This window comes from Pan paniscus, chromosome 20 (genome assembly GCF_029289425.2).
Source record: "Pan paniscus chromosome 20, NHGRI_mPanPan1-v2.0_pri, whole genome shotgun sequence".
Classification (NCBI taxonomy): domain Eukaryota; kingdom Metazoa; phylum Chordata; class Mammalia; order Primates; family Hominidae; genus Pan; species Pan paniscus.
This window is the reverse complement of record NC_073269.2, coordinates 24936798-24956583: the sequence shown is the minus strand read 5'-3', so window position 1 is coordinate 24956583 and position 19786 is coordinate 24936798. Positions and strand designations below refer to the sequence as shown.

Sequence of the window (19786 nt, the reverse complement as noted above, 5' to 3'; positions counted from 1 at the left end):
GAGACTAGCTCTTCCCCACCTGCCCAACAATTTCCTCTTAGAGAGGTGGCTGGAGCTGAAGGCATAGTCAGGGTACATGTACCTTTTTCTCTTTCTCTCAGATCAGTCAATGTTTAGGCTCTTTCTCATCAGACCCCACTAAATATATACAGGAATTCCAATGTCTAACTGTGTCCTACAACTTAACCTGGAGTGACTTAAATGTCATCCTGACTTCTACCCTCTTCCCTGATGAATGGGAAAGAGTTTTTTCTCTAGCCCAATCCCATGCTGATAACCACCGGCTTCACGAGCCAGACCTCCAGGAAGGCATTAGAGCAGTTCCCCGAGAGGATCCCCAATGGAACTATCAGGCAAATTCCCCAGGTATAGCTAGGCGAGATTACATGGTTTCCTGCCTAGTTGAAGGGCTTAAAAAAGCAGCTTACAAAGCTGTTAATTATGACAAACTTAAAGAAACTACCCAAGGTAAAGATGAAAACCCAGCCCAGTTCATGGCCTGCTTAGCAGCAACCCTTAGACGCTATACCGCCCTAGACCTAGAGGGGCCAGAAGGCTGCCTTATTCTTAATATGCATTTTATCACCCAATCCACTCCTGACATTACAAAAAAACTTCAAAAATTAGAATCTGGCCCTCAAACCCCACAACAGGAATTAATCAACCTCACCTTCAAGGTGTACAATAATAGGGAGGAAGCAGCCAGACGGCAATGCATTTCTGAGTTACAATTACTTGCCCCTACTGTGAGACAAAACCCAGCCACACCTCCTACATACGAGAACTTCAAAATGCCTAAGCCACAGTAGTCAAGCATTCCTACAAGACTTCCTCCATCAGGATCTTGCTTCAAGTGCCAGAAATCTGGCCACTGGGCCAAGGAATGCCCGCAGCCTGGGATTCCTCCCAAGCCATGTCCCATCTGTGCAGGGACTCACTGGAAATCAGACTGCCCAGCTCACCCGGCAGCCACTCCTAGAACCCCTAAAGCTCTAGCCCAAGGCTCTCTGACTGACTCCTTCCCAGATCTGCTTGGCTTAGCAACTGAAGATTGACATTGCCCGATCGCCTCGGAAGCCCCCTGGACCATCATGGACGCCGAGCTTTGGGTAACTCTCACAGTGGAGGGTAAGTCCATCCCCTGTTTAATCGATATGGGGGCTACCCACTCCACATTGCCTTCTTTTCAAGGGCCTGTTTTCCTTGCCCCCATAACTGTTGTGGGTATTGACGGCCAAGCTTCAAAACCCCTGAAAACTCCCCAACTCTGGTGCCAACTTGGACAACACTCTTTTATGCACTCTTTTTTAGTTATCCCCACCTGCCCAGTTCCCTTATTAGGCCAAGATATTTTAACCAAATTATCTGCTTCCCTGACTATTCCTGGACTACAGCCACATCTCATTGCCGCCCTTCTCCCCAACCCAAAGCCTCCTTCGCGTCTTCCTCTCATATCCCCCCCACCTTAACCCACAAGTATGGGACATCTCTACTCCTTCCCTGGCAACCGATCACATGCCCATTACCATCCCATTAAAACCTAATCACCCTTACCCTGCTCAACACCAATATTCCATCCCACAGCATGCTTTAAAAGGATTAAAGCCTGTTATCACTCACCTGCTACAGCATGGGCTTCTAAAACCTATAAACTCTCCTTACAATTCCCCCATTTTACCTGTCTAAAAACCGGATAAGTCTTACAGATTAGTTCAGGATCTGAGTCTTATCAACCAAATTGTTTTGCCTATCCACCCTGTGGTGCCCAACCCGTACACTCTTTTGTCCTCAATACCTTCCTCCACAACTCACTATTCCATGCTTGATCTTAAAGATGCTTTTCTCACTATTCCCCTGCACCCCTCGTCCCAGCCTCTCTTTGCTTTCACCTGGACTGACCCTGACACCCATCAATCCCAGCAGCTTACCTGGGCTGTGCTGCCGCAGGGTTTCAGGGACAGCCCTCATTACTTCAGCCAAGCTCTTTCTCATGATCTACTTTCCTTCCACCCCTCCGCTTCTCACCTTATTCAATATATTGATGACCTTCTTCTTTGTAGCCCCTCCTTTGAATCTTCTCAACAAGACACACTTCTGCTCCTTCAGTGTTTATTCTCCAAAGGACATCGGGTATCCCCCTCCAAAGCTCAAATTTCTTCTCCATCCGTTACCTACCTCGGCATAATTCTTCATAAGAACACACATGCTCCCCCTGCCGATCGTATCCGACTAATCTCTCAAACCCCAACCCCTTCTACAAAACAACTCCTTTCCTTCCTCGGCATGGTTGGATACTTTCACCTTTGGATACCTGGTTTTGCCAACCTAACAAAACAATTATATAAACTCACAAAAGGAAACCTAGCTGACCCCATAGATCCTAAATCCTTTCCCCACTCCTCTTTCCATTCCTTGAAGACAGCTTTAGAGACTGCCCCTATTCTAGCTCTCCCTGACTCATCCCAACCCTTTTCATTACACATAGCCGAAGTGCAGGGCTGTGCAGTCTGAATTCTTACACAAGGACCAGGATCGCATCCTGTAGCCTTTTTGTCCAAACAACTTGACCTTACTGTTTTAGGCTGGCCATCATGTCTCCGTGCAGCCGCTGCTGCTGCCCTAATACTTGTAGAGGCCCTCAAAATCACAAACTATGCTCAACTCACTCTCTACAGCTCTCATAATTTCCAAAATCTATTTTCTTCCTCACACCTGACACATATACTTTCTGCTCCCCGGCTCCTTCTGCTATACTCACCCTTTGTTGAGTCTCCCACAATTACCATTGTTCCTGGCCTGGACTTAAATGCGGCCTCCCACATTATTCCGGATACCACACCTGACCCTCATGACTGCATCTCTCTGATCCACCTGACATTCACATTTCCCCAAATTTCCTTCTTCCCTGTTTCTCACCCTGATCACACTTGGTTTATTGATGGCAGTTCCACCAGGCCTAATCACCACTCACCAGCAAAGGCAGGCTATGCTATAGTATCTTCCACATCTATCATTGAGGCTACCGCTCTGCCTCCCTCCACTACCTCTCAGCAAGCCGAACTAGTTACCTTAACTCAAGCCCTCACTCTTGCAAAAGGACTACGCATCAATATCTATACTGATTCTAAATATGCCTTTCATATTCTGCAGCACCATGCAGTCATATGGGCTGAAAGAGGTTTCCTCACTACAAAAGGGTCCTCCATCATTAATGCCTCTTTAATAAAAACTCTGCTCAAAGCCGCTTTATTTCCAAAAGAAGCTGGGGTCATTCACTGCAAGGGGCATCAAAAGGCATCAGATCCCATTGCTCTAGGCAATGCTTATGCTGATAAGGTGGCTAGACAAGCAGCTAGCTCTCCAACTTCTGTCCCTCACAGCCAGTTTTTCTCCTTCGCTTCAGTCACTCCCACCTACTCCTCCACAGAAACTTCCACCTATCAATCTCTTCCCACACAAGGCAAATGGTTCTTAGCCCAAGGAAAATATCTTCTTCCAGCCTCACAGCCCCATTCTATTCTGTCATCATTTCATAACCTCTTCCATGTAGGTTACAAGCCACTAGCCCGTCTCTTAGAACCTCTCATTTCCTTTCCATCATGGAAATCTATCCTGAAGGAGATCACTTCTCAGTGTTCCATCTGCTATTCTACTACCCCTCAGGGATTGTTCAGGCCTCCTCCCTTCCCTACACATCAAACTCGGGGATTTGCCCCTGCCCAGGACTGGCAAATTGACTTTACTCACATGCCTCGAGTCAGAAAACTAAAATATCTTAGTCTGGGTAGACACTTTCACTGGATGGGTAGAGGCCTTCCCCACAGGGTCTGAGAAGGCCACCGCGGTCATTTCTTCCCTTCTGTCAGACATAATTCCTCGGTTTGGCCTTCCCACCTCTATACAGTCTGATAATGGACCAGCCTTTACTAGCCAAATCACCCAAGCAGTTTCTCAGGCTCTTGGTATTCAGTGGAACCTTCATACCCCTTACCGTCCTCAATCTTCAGGAAAGGTAGAACAGACTAATGGTCTTTTAAAGCCACACCTCACCAAGCTCAGCCTCCAACTTAAAAAGGATTGGACAGTACTTTTACCTCTTGCTCTTCTCAGAATCAGAGCCTGTCCTCGAGATGCTACAGGGTACAGTCCATTTGAACTTTTATATGGACGCACTTTCTTGCTTGGCCCTAGCCTCATCCCAGACACCAGCCCTCTAGGCGACTATCTTCCAGTACTCCAGCAGGCTAGACAGGAAATTCGCCAGGCTGCTAATCTTCTCTTACCTACTCCAGATCGCCAGCCATATGAAGACAACCTAGCTGGATGATCAGTTCTTGTTAAGAATCTGACCCCTCAAACTCTACAACCTCGATGGACGGGACCCTACTTAGTCATCTATAGTCCCCGACTGCCGTCCGCCTGCAGGATCCTCCCCACTGGGTTCACCATTCCAGAATAAAGCTGTGTCCATCGGACAGCCAGCCTAATCCCTCCTCTTCCTCCTAGAAGTCACAAGTACTCTCCCCCACTTAAGTACTCTCCCCCACTTCCCTTAAACTCACTCGTATTTCTGAAGAACAGTAATAACCCTTATGAGCCTAATACATCCCTTCATTCTATTAGGTCTGTTCATCCTTACCCTACTTTTTGCAACAGGGCTTTACGAAGTCACCCCCACCACTTAGGCCAAGCCCCAAAAACTAGTCATCCCTACTATCTTCTGTCCGGTCATACTCCTATTCTCCATTCTCAACTACTTATAAATGCCCTACTCTTGTTTACACTGCCAGTTTACACTGTTTCTTCAAGCCATCACAGCTGATATCTCTTGGTGCTATCCCCAAACCGCCACTCTTAACTCCCTCTTAGAGTGGATAGATGATCTTTGCTGGCAGGGCACCCTCCAATACTTCCAACCCTGATGAAGTTCTATTCTTTACTTTTATACTCACTCTTATTCTCATTCCCATTCTTATGTCACCCTCTACCTCTCCCCAGCTATCTCCACCACAGTATCAACCTTACCCATTCTCTCCTAGCCGCTTCTAATCCGTCCTTGGCGAACAACTGCTGGCTTTGCATTTCCCTTTCTTCCAGTGCCTACACAGCTGTCCCCACCTTACAGACAGACTGAGCAACATCCCCTGTCTCCCTACACCTCCGAACTTCCTTTAACAGCCCTCAACTTTACCCTCCTGAAGAACTCATTTACTTTCTGGACAGGTCCAGCAAGACTTCCTCAGACATTTGACATCAGCAAGTTGCCGCCCTTCTTCGCACTTATTTAAAAAACCTTTCTCCTTATATTAACTCTACTTCCCCCCATTTGGACCTCTCACAACACAAATTACTATTCCAGTGGCCACTCCTTTATGTATCTCTCCGCAAAGACCCACTGGAATTCCCCTAGGTAATCTTTCACCTTCTCGATGTTCCTTTACTCTTCATCTCCGAAGCCCAACTACACACATCACTGAAACAACTGGAGCCTTCCAGCTGCATATTACAGACAAGCCCTCTATCAATACAGCCAAACTTAAAAAAATTTGCAGCAATTATTGCTTAGGAAGACACTTGCCCTGTATTTCACTCCATCCTTGGCTACCTTCCCCTTGCTCGTCAGACTCTCCTCCCAGGCCCTCTTCTCGTTTACTTATACCCAGCCCCGAAAATAACAGTGAAAGGTTGCTCATAGATACTCAATGTTTTCTCATACACCATGAAAATCGAAACTCCCCCTCTACGCAGTTACCCCATCAGTCCCCATTACAACCTCTGACAGCTGCCGCCCTAGCTGGATCCCTAGGAGTCTGGGTACAAGACACCCCTTTCAGCACTCCTTCTCATCTTTTTACTTTACATCTCCAGTTTTGCCTCACACAAGGTCTCTTCTTCCTCTGTGGATCCTCTACCTACATGTGTCTACCTGCTAATTGGACAGGCACATGTACACTAGTCTTCCTTACCCCCAAAATTCAATTTGCAAATAGGACCGAAGAGCTCCCTGTTCCCCTCATGACACCAACATGACAAAAAAGAGTTATTCCACTAATTCCCTTGATGGTCCGTTTAGGACTTTCTGCCTCCACTATTGCTCTTGGTACTGGAATAGCAGGCATTTCAACCTCTGTCACGACCTTCTGTAGCCTGTGTAATGACTTCTCTGCTAGCATCACAGACATGTCACAAACTTTATCAGTCCTCCAGGCCCAAGTTGACTCTTTAGCTGCAGTTGTCCTCCAGAACCGCCAAGGCCTTGACTTACTCACTGCTGAAAAAGGAGGACTCTGCATATTCTTAAATGAAGAGTGTTGTTTTTACCTAAATCAATCTGGCCTGGTGTATGACAACATAAAAAAACTCAAGGATAGAGCCCAAAAACTTGCCAACCAAGCAAGTAATTACGCTGAACCCCCTTGGGCACTCTCTAATTGGATGTCTTGGGTCCTCCCAATTCTTAGTCCTTTAATACCCATTTTTCTCCTTCTTTTATTTGAACCTTGTATCTTCTGTTTAGTTTCTCAATTGATCCAAAACCGTATCCAGGCCATCACCAATCTTTCTATACGACAAATGTTTCTTCTAACATCCCCACAATATCACCCCTTACCACAAGACCTCCCTTCAGCTTAATCTCTCCCACTCTAGGTTCCCACACTGCCCCAATCCCGCTTGAAGCAGCCCTGAGAAACATCGCCCATTCTCTCTCCATACCACCCCCCAAAAATTTTTGCCGCCCCAACACTTCAACACTATTTTGTTTTATTTTTCTTATTAATATAAGAAGGCAGGAATGTCAGGCCTCTGAGCCCAAGCCAAGCCATCGCATCCCCTGTGACCTGCACGTATATGCCCAGATGGCCTGAAGTAACTGAAGAATCACAAAAGAAGTGAATATGCCCTGCCCCACCTTAACTGATGACATTCCACCACAAAGGAAGTGTAAATGGCCGGTCCTTGCCTTAACTGTTGACATTACTTTGTGAAAGTCCTTTTCCTGGCTCATCCTGGCTCAAAAAGCACCCCCACTGAGCACCTTGCGACCCCCATTCCTGCCCGCCAGAGAACAAACCCCCTTTGACTTTAATTTCCTTTACCTACCGAAATCCTATAAAACAGCCCCACACTTATCTCCCTTTGCTGACTCTCTTTTCGGACTCAGCCCACCTGCACCCAGGTGATCAAAAGCTTTATTGCTCACACAAAGCCTGTTTGGTGGTCTCTTCACATGGACGCGCATGAAAGCTAGTGTCCTCTATTTACCTCTACCATCTGCCACTGAGGCACAGCCCAGAGCACAGCTCACCTTTTGTGTGAACCCAATTTGCCACAGCAGCACTCCAGTGTCACATCAGAGAGTGAAGCCTGAGCTGCAGGAGGAGAGCCTGCAGGCCTCCTGGGTAAAATTTCACCTTCACAGTAATGGAAATGGGAGCAGTGTTTCAACTCCTTTCTACTTATAATGGTGACAAGGAAAAAATACTGCTGACTTTCCAGCATAAGTCCAGATAGAGATGACTCCAAAAGCTCTCACTGTGACAGCCCAGCTTATTCAGAAACCATGTGATACAAATAGATCTTCTGAAACAGACACCCAAAGCATTGGAGAGAAAAACATTATCTCCATCTGAGCAAGATTATTTTGAGAAAAAAGTTAAAATAATCTAAGAAAAAGCTCAGATTAGATATAAGATTGATCATGTCAGTCAGAAAATATTCCCCTAAAAGAAATCTCTCTCTAAACACCCAAAGTGCACAGCTACTCTCAGCATGAGAAATGAGCATTATGAAGGAGGCAGATCTTAAGAATAATTTTATAAAGTTTCTTTTCAGTCTCTGCTGTTCCCTCATCTCCTAGCCATTGAATGGAGGTTCTATATTGAAATACAACTGACAACTTCCAACAACACTTTTTGATGAAGAAATAGAATCTGACTGTGTTCATATAGTGGAACATATTAGAACTTGCAACATAGCAAACTGAAGAACCATTATAGTTTTTGGGTGGCCACATCACCTGTCTTTATTTGTCCTGTAATAGCAGCATACCAATTTAGTGAAATAAAAGATATTAAAATTGTGTTTACTCATAATAATCCCTATTGAATAAAGTAATAAACATGTCACACTAATATCTACTTAATGTAACAATTTGGTATAAATTTTATTTGGATATTAGACATAAGTAAGTATAAATCATTTTAATGAACTAGTCATAATGTATATAGTATGTATATAGTATGTGTATAGTTTAAAATTATAGTTTTAAAAATTAAAACTATACTTCAGTTAAAACATTTTATATTTCAGAAGTGTAAATAATGATATTAAAATAACCATTTAAGTGATTAATTCAAAGTAAGTAATGCAGCTTTGTACTCATACTATTGTAGAAAATACTGTTTATGGCTCACCCCTGTAATCCCAGCACTTTAGGAGGCTGAGGCGGGTGGATCACCTGAGGTCAAGGGTTCAAGATTAAGCTGGTGAACATGATAACACACCATCCCTACTATAAATACAATAATTTAGACAGGCATGGTTGGGCACACCTGTAATCCCAGCTATTCGGGAGGCTGAGGCAGGAGAATCACTTCAACCCGGGAGGCAGCGGTTGCAGTGAGCTGAGATTACGCCACTGAACTCCAGCCTGGGCAAGAGTGAGACTCTGTCTCAAAAAAAAAAGAAAATACTGTTTAATTTATATGAATGCAGGTAGTCTGCAAACATTACACATAACTATACTAATTGTTATGAAGTAATAGAAAGCAAGGTACAACTACAGACTGCACTGTTCAGTTTATGCACTGAACTGTTCTTGCTTTTGCAGTACAAGTGCTTCAGCCTGCAAATATTGGATAATTACCTTGGATCATCAGGTTTCTGACAAAGAAATTTAGTATCTTTTAGTCTTTATCATTCTGTATTGCTAAATTTAATTCTCTTTGTGCTAAGCTTCTGTATGCTATTAAAATGAGCTTTTATCTAAACAAATCTGTCTAAAGGACTAAAAATGAAAAAAAATAAACATTTTGGAAGCAAAAACAAAGTAATAAATCTGAAGTACTAGACAAAGATAATCTGGAGTCAGAAAAAATGACAAAGGTTTATTTAGCTGTTAATAAAACAAAGAAAAATATCTACATATAATCTAAATTCCTTACAAAAAGAGGGAATAGCAAAAACATTTTTGGAAGTTTTTAAAGAGTTTTGAACTCTTGGACATCTGAAATTTGTACAATGTATGCACTTGAAAGAAGGTTTATGAGGGAAAAACCAGAAGAGAGAAAGATATTATATGAAACTTATTAATGCATAAGACCAATGCAACTGGCCGGGCGCGGTGGCTCACGCCTGTAATCCCAGCACTTTGGGAGGCCGAGGCGGGCGGATCACGAGGTCAGGAGATCGAGACCATCCTGGCTAACCCGGTGAAACCCCATCTCTACTAAAAATACAAAAAAATTAGCCGGGAGCGGTGGCAGGCAACTGTAGTCCCAGCTATTCGGGAGGCTGAGGCAGGAGAATGGCGTGAACCCGGGAGGCGGAGCTTGCAGTGAGCCGAGATCGGGCCACTGCACTCCAGTCTGGGCCACAGAGCGAGACTCCGTCTAAAAAAAAAAAAGAAGAAAAAAAAAAAGACCAATGCAACAGAACAGAGAGGCCAGAAATAATGCCACCCTCCTACCGCCATCAGATTTCTGACAAAGCTGTCAAGAGGAATGTGGGAAGAATTGTTTCATAAATGGTGCTGGAATAAATACCTAACACTATGTAGAAGACAGAAACTGGACCCTTTCATTTCATTTTGATTTACAAAAATCAACTGAAGATAAATTAAAAAATTAAATGAAAAACTTAAAATTATAAGAAACCCAGCCTTGATAACCTAGGAAATACCATTCTAGACATAGAAACTGGGAAAGACTTCATGAGGAAGCTACCAAAAGCTACTGCAACAAAAGCAAAAATTGACCAATGGGACCCATTTGAACTTAAGAGCTTCCTAACAGAAAGGAAACTATCAACAGAGTAAACAGACAACCTACAAGCTTACAAGAAAAAACCAAACAACCTCATTAAAAATTAGGCAAAATATATGAACAGATGCTTTTCAAAAAAAGACATATATGAGGCTAACTAGCATATGAAAAAAAGTGGTCATCGCTAATCATTAGAGAAATTAAAAGAAAAATCACAATGAGACACCACCTCACACCAGTCAGAATGGCTATTTTTAAAAAGTCAAAAAATAACAGATGCTGGCAAGGTTGCAGAGAAAAGGGAATGCTCATACTCTTCTGGTGGGAGTGTAAATTAGTTAAAAAACTGTAAAAAGCAGTGTGGCGATTCCTCACAGAACTAAAAACAGAATCATCATTTGACCCAGGAGCCCCACAACTGGGTATATATAGCCAAAGAAATATAAATTATTATATCATAAAGACATACCCACATGCATGTTCATTGCAGCACTATTCACAATAGCAAAGACATGGACAGGCTGTAAATGCCTATCAATGGTAGACTGGATAAAGAAAATATGGTATGGTCAGCCTGGCGCAGTGGCTCATGCCTGTAATCCCAGCACTTTGGGAGGCTGACCCGGGCGGATCACCAGAGGTCAGGAGTTCGAGACCAGCCTGACCAATATGGTGAAACCCCGTCTCTACTAAAAATACAAAAAAAATTAGCCATGCGTGGTGGCCAGCACCTGTAGTCCCAGCTATACAGAAGGCTGAGGCAGGAGAATTGCTTGAACCTGGGAGGTGGAGTTTGCAGTGAGCCAAGATCGCACCACTGCACTCCAGCCTGGGAGACTCCGTCTCAAAAAAAGAAAAGAAAAAGAAAATATGGTATGGTCAAATGTGGTGGCTCATGCCCGTCCTCCCAGCATTTTGGGAGGCCAAGGCAGTTGGATTGCCTGAGTTTAGAAGTTTGGGACCAGCCTAAGCAACATGGCAAAATCCTGTCTCCACAAAAAATACAAAAAGAAAAATTGGCCAGGGGTGGTAACGCAAATGTGTAGTCCCAGCTACTTGTGAGGATGAGGTAGGAGAGAATTGCTTGAGCCTGAAAGGTTCAGGCTAATGTATGTCAGTATCATGCCACGGCACTCTAGCCTGAACAATAAGTAAGACCCTGTCTCCAAAAATAAAAGATTTAGTAAAAACAAAATATGATACATAAACATCATGAATACTCTGTGGCCATTAAAAGAAATGATTATGTCCTTTGCAATAACATCGATGATGCTGGAGATCATTATTCTTAGAAAACTAATGCACAGCCTGGGCGTGGTGGCTCAGGCCTGTAATCCCAGCACTTTGGGAGGCTGAAGTGGGATAATCACCTGAGGTCGGGAGCTTAAGACCATCCTGACCAACATGGAGAAACCCCGTTGCTACTAAAAATACAAAATTAGCCAAACGTGGTGGTGCACGCCTATAATACTAGCTACTTGGGAGGCTGAGGCAGGAGAATCGCTAGAACCCAGGAGTCAAAGGTTGCAATGAGCCGAGATCGCAACATTACACTGCAGCCTGGGCAACAAGAGCAAAACTTCAACTCAAAAAACAAAACAAAAAACAAAAAAAAAAGAAAACTAATGCTAAAGGGGTGGCCTGCCCCTCCACACCTGTGGGTATTTCTCGTCGGGTGGGACTAGAGACTGAGAAAAGAAAGAGACACAGAAACAAAGTATAGAGAAAGAAAAGTGGGCCCAGGGGACAAGAGCTCAGCAGACGGAGGACCCGCGCCGGCACCAGTCTCTGAGTTCCCTAGGTATTTACTGATCATTATCACTACCATCTCAGAGAGGGAGATGTGGCAGGACAGTGGGGTAATAGTGGGGGGAGGGTCAGCAGGAAAACGTGAACAAATGTCTCAGTGTCATAAACAAGGTTAGAAAATGTGCTGTGCTTTGATGTGCACATACATAAACATATCTGGTGCATTAAAGAGCAGTATTGCCACCAGCACGTCTCACCTCCAGCATTAAGGGGGTTTTCTCCTATCTCAGTAGATGGAATATACAATCAGGTTTTACACTGAGACATTCCATTGCCCAGGGAGGAGCAGGAGACAGATGCCTTCCTCTTATCTCAACTGCAAAGAGGCCTTCCTCTTTTACTAATCCTCTCAGCACAGACCCTTTACAGGTGTCGGGCTGGGGGATGGTCAGGTCTTTCCCTTGCCATGAGGTCATATTTCAGACTATCACATGGGGAAAAACCTTGGACAATACCTGGCTTTCCTAGGCAGAGGTCCCTGCAGCCTTCTGCAGTGTTTTGTGTCCCTGGGCACTTGAGATTAGGGAGTGGTGATGACTTTTAACAAGCATGCTGCCTTCAAGCATTTGTTTAACAAAGCACATCCTGCATAGCCCTAAATCCATTAAACCTTGAGTGGACACAGCACATGTTCCTGCAAGCACAGGGTAGCAGGTAGGGTTACAGATTAACAGTATCTCAAGGCAGAAGAATTTTTCTTAGTACAGAACAAAATGGAGTCTCTTATGTCTACTTCTTTCTACATAGACACAGTAACAGTCTTATCGCTCTTTTCCCCACAAATGCAGAAACAGAAAACCAAATGCATGTTATTATTTATAAGTAAGAGCTAAATAATAAGAACACATGAACACAACAGGAGAATAACAGACACTGAGACCTAGTAGAGGCTGGAGAGTGGGAGGACCATGAGGATCAGAAAACAGACATGTTTGGTGCTATACGTAGTATCTCAGTGATAAAATCTGCACACCAAACCCCCATGACATAATTTTAGCTGTATAACAAACCCATATGTGTACCCTAAACCAAAAATAAAAGCTACAAGAAAAAAAAACAGGCCAGGCGCGGTGGCTCACGCCTGTAATCTCAGCACTTTAGGAGGCCGAGGCGGGCGGATCACGAGGTCAGGAGATCGAGACCCTCCTGGCTAACATGGTGAAACCCCGTCTCTACTAAAAATACAAAAAATTAGCCGGGGGTAGTGGCACGTGCCTGTAGTCCCAGCTACTCAGCAGGCTGAGGCAGGAGAATAGTGTGAACCTGGGAGGCAGACCTTGCAGTGAGCCGAGATCTCGCCACTGCACTCCAGCCTGGATGACAGAGCGAGACGCCATCTCAAAAAAAAAAAAAAAAAGAAAGAAAGAAAGAAAGAAAAAAAACAAATCCCTGTGTGGGAAAGACTGCAATGTAGATGAATGGACTGATTTTCGCTACAGATAGTGGCCCAGGTGGGGCCACACTCTGATTTATTTCTGTGTGCATGCAGGCAGATGAGATTATAAACAGGAGGTCCAGACCTTTAGGTTGATGGAGAAAATAGGTTGCTGCTGCAGATTCAGTGTCTGGGGGTGGGGATATGCCAGGAGACTTGTAGACACTTGTGGGTTCTTGGCAAGAAACACTAGGATCAAAAATGCTGGCTGGGTGCGATGGCTTATGCCTGTAATCACGGCACTTTGGGAGGGCAAGGTGGGTGGATCATGAGGTCAGGATTTTGAGACCAGCGTGGCCAACATGGTGAAACCAAGTCTCTACTAAAAATACAAAAATTAGCTGGGTGTGGTGGCACTCACTTGTAATCCCAGCCACTTGGGAGGCTGAGGCAGAAGAATAGTTGGAACCTGGGAGGCAGAGGTTGAAGTGAGCCGAGATGGCACCACTGCACTCCAGCCTGGGCAAAAGAGCAAGACTCTGTCTCAGAAAAAGAAAAAAAAAATGGCATAATGAAGTTCCTGAAGGTGGTGCCTAGTCCTGGGAGGAGTATGGGCATGTCTATGTCTAGTGTGTGTGTTTGTGAGTAGGTGGGAATCCTATTGTGGCACTTGCAAGAAAAGGGGGGTGTCTGTCATGAGAGCTCTTTTCCTCTATGTTTTCAGTCCTCTGTCACCCTGGGAGAAGATCTGGAATCACAGGACAATGGGCAGTGTGACAGCCTGTGTACAGGAGAGCCTCCTATTCCCAAACACCCAGAGTTTTATTCCAGGCCAGGCCTCCGTGATATCTTTTGCTGGCACCAAATCTGCAGAGTTTGCTGAACGTCAAACAACTCTCCAACGACAACTCATTATCTAACATTTGAAATCTGACACCACCCAGAGTCAGCACAGAGCCCGTTTCAGTGCTCAGTCCCACAACATTGTCCTCACTGCAGATGCCAGTCACAAACCCCATGGCCCATCTATGCTTCTCACCTATTGTTTGAAAATTGGGGACACCCAAATAATTTGCTAGAGCTACTCACAGAACTCAGGAAAAACACTGTAGTGATGTTTACCGGTTTAATGTATAAGATGTGGCCCAGGAAAAGCCAAATGGAAGAAATGCATAGATCAAAGAAAAGAGAACTCTTTCCAGCCAGCGCTGAGAGATGGGCATCTCTTGGGACAACTGGCACAAGCGCTGCAAGTCCAGGGGCAAGAGAAAGCCCTACCACAAGAAGCAGAAGGATGAGTTGGGGCGCCCGGCTGCCAACACCAAGATTGGCCCCCGCCGCATCCACACAGTCCGTTTGTGGGGAGGTAAGAAGAAATACGGTGCCCTGAGGCTGGACGGGGGAATTTCTCCTGTGGCTCAGAGTGTTGTACTGGTAAAACAAGGATCGTCCATGTTGTCTACAATACATCTAATAACGAGCTAGTCCGTACCAAGACCCTGGTGAAGAATTGCATCGTGCTCTCATCAACAGCACACCGTCAGGACGGTGGTACTAGTCCCATTATGTGCTGCCCCTGGGCAGCAATTCTTGCTGACCTGCAATTCTTGCAGCCTCAACATGGAGAAACTCTGTCTCTACTAAAAATACAAAATTAGCCAGGTGTGGTGGTGCATGCCTGTAATCCCAGCTACTCGGGAGGCTGAGGCAGGAGAATCGCTTGAACCCGGGAGGCGGAGGTTGCAGTGAGCCGAGATTGTGCCATTGCACTCCAGCCTGGGCAATAAGAGAGAAACTTCATCTCAAAAAAAAAAAAAAAGAGGAAATACGATGAAAGGAAAAAGAATGCCAAAATCAGCAGTCTCCCGAAGGAGCAGTTCCAGCAGGGCAGCTTCTTGCTTACATCGCTTCAGGGCCGGGACAGGGTGGCCGAGCAGATGAGATTACAGGCGTGAGCCACCGCGCCTGGAGCCACCGCGCCTGGCCTAAAACAAAATATTTCTCAATGAAACTTTACTTAAGTTTATATGCCTCCCTCAAGCTCCTGAACTTTGAGCTACCCTCAGTCTGAGTCAACATACAACCACATTCTACATCCCTCCTAAGAACATGCTGATTTCAGGGTAAGACATTCTCTGATATAAAATCTGACTTTTGCACCCTCCATTTGCCATTCCCCTCCCACCTCCTTTCTAAACTTCTTTGCTCCTCCCTAGGGAAGAAAGCACTTTTCTGCCTACGTTTTTGCAAGCCATAAAGACGTTATACTTTGTTGGTACTTCCTCCTGTTGCAATACGTTTTTGGAATTCATTTTTTTTCCATAAATCTAACGTTTTTATTTTACAAAGTCGAACAAGTGCCTCAGAACAATAACATCATTATCAGTAAGACCCATCCAGTTTCCTTTCATCTTAATCTTAACTGCATCTGCCTGGCCAAGCTCCGTCTCAAAAAAAAAAAAAAAACCCTCCTTTTGCAGGCTTAATATTAGCCTTAGCTCGGAATCACTAGGTTCAAGCTTTAATTTCCATGCCAGAGTTATTCACTGGGTTTTTGAAACTAAGTGTTGGAAAACACAGTGAAGTTACTAAAACACAGTGTTTACATAAAGGAATGAAATTTTAAGATGCTTACTTTTTTTTTTTTTTTTTTTTGAGGACTCTCCCTCTGTCGCGCATGCTGGAGCGCGATGGAGGGATCTCAGCTCACTGCAACCTCTGCCTCCCGAGTTCAAACAATTCTCGGGCCTCAGCCTCCCAAGTTGCTGGGATTACAGGCGCTTGGCACCACTCCAGGCTAATTTTTGTATTTTTAGTAGAGAGGAGGTTTCACCACGTTGGATAGGCTGGTCTAGAAATTTGACCACGTGATCCGCCCGCCTCGGCCTCCCAAAGTGCTGAAATTACAGGCAGGAGCCACCGCGCCTGGCCGGGAAGGGGTTATTAGCCCTAATGCAGTTCTGTTTTTGTGTTTTCCCCCCCATTGGCTGGGGTCAGACCGCACAGTCTAAGCTGATCCCGGTTGGCTTACACTCAAACTTTTTCCAAATCGGGTAATGCGCGATTTGTGAGAAAAGGAGAAGGGAGAAGAAGGGGTAGGGGTGATTTACAACTTTTCCAACTTATGACCAGGAAGTTGCGTCTTTGAAGAAGAACTAAGTTGTACTAACAACCCTTTACCTCAAGTGATCCGCTCGCCTCGACCTCCCAAAATGCTGGGATTACAGGCATGAACCACAGCGACCGGCCCCATAAATTTTTAATAGGAGAAAAGAGAAACTGTCAGCCCCACGGACCAAAGCTCTTCCCATTCATGAACCTGCACCCCGAGTCAGGATTCTCCCCTGAGGACCCTCCGGTGGTCCCTGCACAATCTGGGAGAGACGCAGCGCTGTGGGTGCAGAGCTGCCCAGAGAGGGCTCCAGGCCAGGGCAGGGAAGAGACAGGACGCCGCGGGGCCCGGCTGTCGGCGCTGTTGCCATCTTATGGCTGAAGGGGACTGAGGCCGAACTGGGCAAGGAGAAGTCGGTCGCAGATTGTGGAGCTGACTGCGGGGAGGCCTAAGTCCCGCCACAGCCACTTCCCATCGGTTCCAACCAGTCCCTCCCCTCTCTCGGAATGCTGGAAAGGCACTCTCACCATTTCTAGGCTTCTGGGGGTCCCTCAACTGTGGATCTCCCAATACCTGCAGGTCACAGGGCCACAGAGGCTGGAGAAGAAGACACGGAGCAGCTAAGACCAGATTTGGAGCACCAGCTGCAGCAAGAGACAAATGGCCGCGCCAAACCCGAAAGCCTTCCTCTTCGCTCCAGCTGCCTGCATGATTGGACGGTTTCCAGCCCAGCGTCCCTGATTGGATAATGCTTAAGGCCCCGCCTCCTCAGTCCCTGAGTGACAGAAGATGTGATCACATGCTGGGCTGAGTGAAGAAAGAGTCACAGCCTCAGCTGCAGCCTTTTCAGGCACGGCTTCCTCCCTGAGCTGAGCCAGGCCCACCAGAGAGCATGGGAAAATTCTTTTTTACTCTTTCTCTTTTTGAATGTATTCAAAAGGTGAACAGAAGTATTTGGCTGTCATATTAATAATACAAAAAATTTTTGTTCAAGAGAAAACTTTTCCTTTGGTAATAGTGTATTATCAATACGAAAGCTAATTTTAATAAAACCTTGTAAGTAAATCAAATTTGTCATTTTTGACCTCTCGAGACTTACATATACATCATATATATTTTGTAATCTAATGTAATTTTTTTAACTTTTTATATTTTATTTTTATCTACATTCTTTTTATTTTTTCAATTTGAAACAACTTTCAAGTAATTTCAAACTGTTATAGGAGACAGAAAGAAATCATTTAGGGCCAGGCACGGTGGCTCACGCCTGAAATTCCAGCACTTTGGGAAGCCAAGGAGGGCGAATCACTTGAGGTCAGGAGTTCAAGACCACCCTGGCCAACACGGTGAAACCCCATTTCTACCAAAACTACAAAACCTTACCTGGGCGTGCTGGTGCACACCAGTAGTCCCAGCTACACCGAAGGCTGAGGCAGGAGAATCGCTTGAACCTAGGAGGTGGAGGTTGTGTAACCGCCCAAGGAGTTTACCTTGCCCTTTGCCCAGACAAAACCAATTCATCAAGACAGGGGAATTTGTGGAGGAAAAGTTAAATATTTAATTTGAACTCAATTGAACGTGGACACAAACAATGGTCACCAAGTCCTGGAAGAGGTTGTGTGAGCCCCTTGAGGCGTTCATCCAGTGCTATTTTAGAGAAATCTCTATGTCGATCTATTCAATCTATTCCTATACATTCGTTATTGAAACACAATAGACAAGGCCGGGCGCGGTGGCTCACGCCTGTAATCTCAGCCCTTTGGGAGGCCAAGGCGCGCGGATCACGAGGTCAAGAGATCAAGACCATGCTGGCTAACACGCTGAAACCCCGTGTCTACTAAAAATACAAAAAATTAGCCGGGCGTGGTTGCGGGCGCCTGTAGTCCCAGCTAGTCGGGAAGCTGAGGCAGGAGAATGGTGTGAACCTGGGAGGCGGAACTTGGAGTGAGCCGAGATCGCGCCACTACACTCCAACCTGGGCGACAGAGCGAGACTCCGTCTCAAAAAAAAAAAAAAGAAAGAAAGAAAAAGAAAAACAATAGACAATCACAAAAACAAGTTGACCTTTCTGTGTTCCTTGAGACCAGTCATGAAGGGCCCTGGTGACTAGGCCTCATGCCGAACAACTCGTTACAAAAAGAGCTAGGTTCCCAGACCGCGCTGAAGCGTCATTATACCTCTCCTGGTCTGTGCACCAATGGGTGGCCAACTCTGGAGCCCATCCTGTTGCTTTCCGGTCTGGTGGTGAATCCTCCATAGTCTGGTGTGGAGTCAAAGTTAAATATTAAATTTCTGCTAATTGAACGTGGACACAAACAATGGTCACCAAGTCCGGGAACAGTTTGTGTGAGCCCCTGGAGGCATTCATCCAGCGCTGTTTCAGAGAAATCTGTATTTCAATCTATTCCTATACATTCGTTATTGAAAAACAGACAATCCCAAAAACAAGTGACCTTTTTGTGTTTCTTCAGCCCAGTCGCGAAGGGTCCTCATGACTAAGCCTCGTGCCAAACAACTCATTACAAAAGAGCTAGGGTCCCAGACTGCGCCAAAGCTTCATGAGAGCTCTCCTCACCTGTGCACAATTGTTAGCTTGCTATTGGACTTTACTGGAAACAAAACACCTCTGCTTTAACCGTGATGTCTTTATGAGGCCTAAATTTCCTATTATGATTTAGGTCACGAGTTCCCTCAAAATCCACAGGAGGCCGAGATGTGCGGATCACGAGGTCAGAAGTTTGAGACCAGGCTAGCCAACATGATGAAACCCCATCTCTACTAAAATTACAAAAACTAGCCAGGTGTGGTGGCATGCATCTATAATCCCAGCTACGCAGGGGGCTGAGGCAGGAGAATCACTGGAATCCCAGGAGGCAGAGGTTGCAATGAGCTGAGGTCTCACCACTGCACTCCAGCCTATGTGACAGACTGAGACTCCATCTCAAAAACAAACAACCGAAAAACATAACCATTTCTGATGAAGAAAGGGGTGGGAGCAGCCAGTTAACTGAACTAGTAGGCATCCTCTGAGCTCTTCAAAAGGAGGGAAGAAGGATTTGTCACTTGTATACCAACTCTTGCTCAGTAGCAAATGGTCTTACTACCTGGATGCCCCAATGACAACAAAACAAATGGTTAATTGGGAATAAAGAGGTATGGGGAAAACAATACTGGGAAGATACATGAATTCTAGTGCACACTACCATTATCATTGTTTTCCTGTATTAATTAATTTATTTTTTTTGACACGGAGTCTAGCTCTGTCACCAGGCATGAGTGCAGTGGCTCAGTCTCAGCTCACTGCAACCTCTGCCTCCCAGGTTCAAGTGATTCTCCTGCCTCAGCCTCCCGAGTAGCTGGGATTACAGGCATGCACCGCCACACCCAGCTAATTTTTGTACTTCTCTAGTAGAGGCGGGGTTTCACTGTGTTCACCAGGGTGGTCTCAATCTCCTGACCTCGTGAACAACCCACCTCAGCCTCCCAAATTGGTAGAAGTACAGGCTT

At 45.3% G+C, this 19786-nt stretch overlaps 1 protein-coding gene across 1 annotated transcript in view; it reads right to left on the bottom strand.

Annotated features, from left to right (window-relative positions):
- The window catches only part of LOC100983421 (zinc finger protein 90), a 38740-nt gene extending 21762 nt beyond the window's left edge, over positions 1-16978 (bottom strand). The window contains 1 exon segment of the mRNA XM_063600056.1: positions 16807-16978. The gene's annotated coding sequence lies outside the window, so the exon portion shown is untranslated.
- Between the last annotated feature and the right edge of the window lie 2808 nt (positions 16979-19786).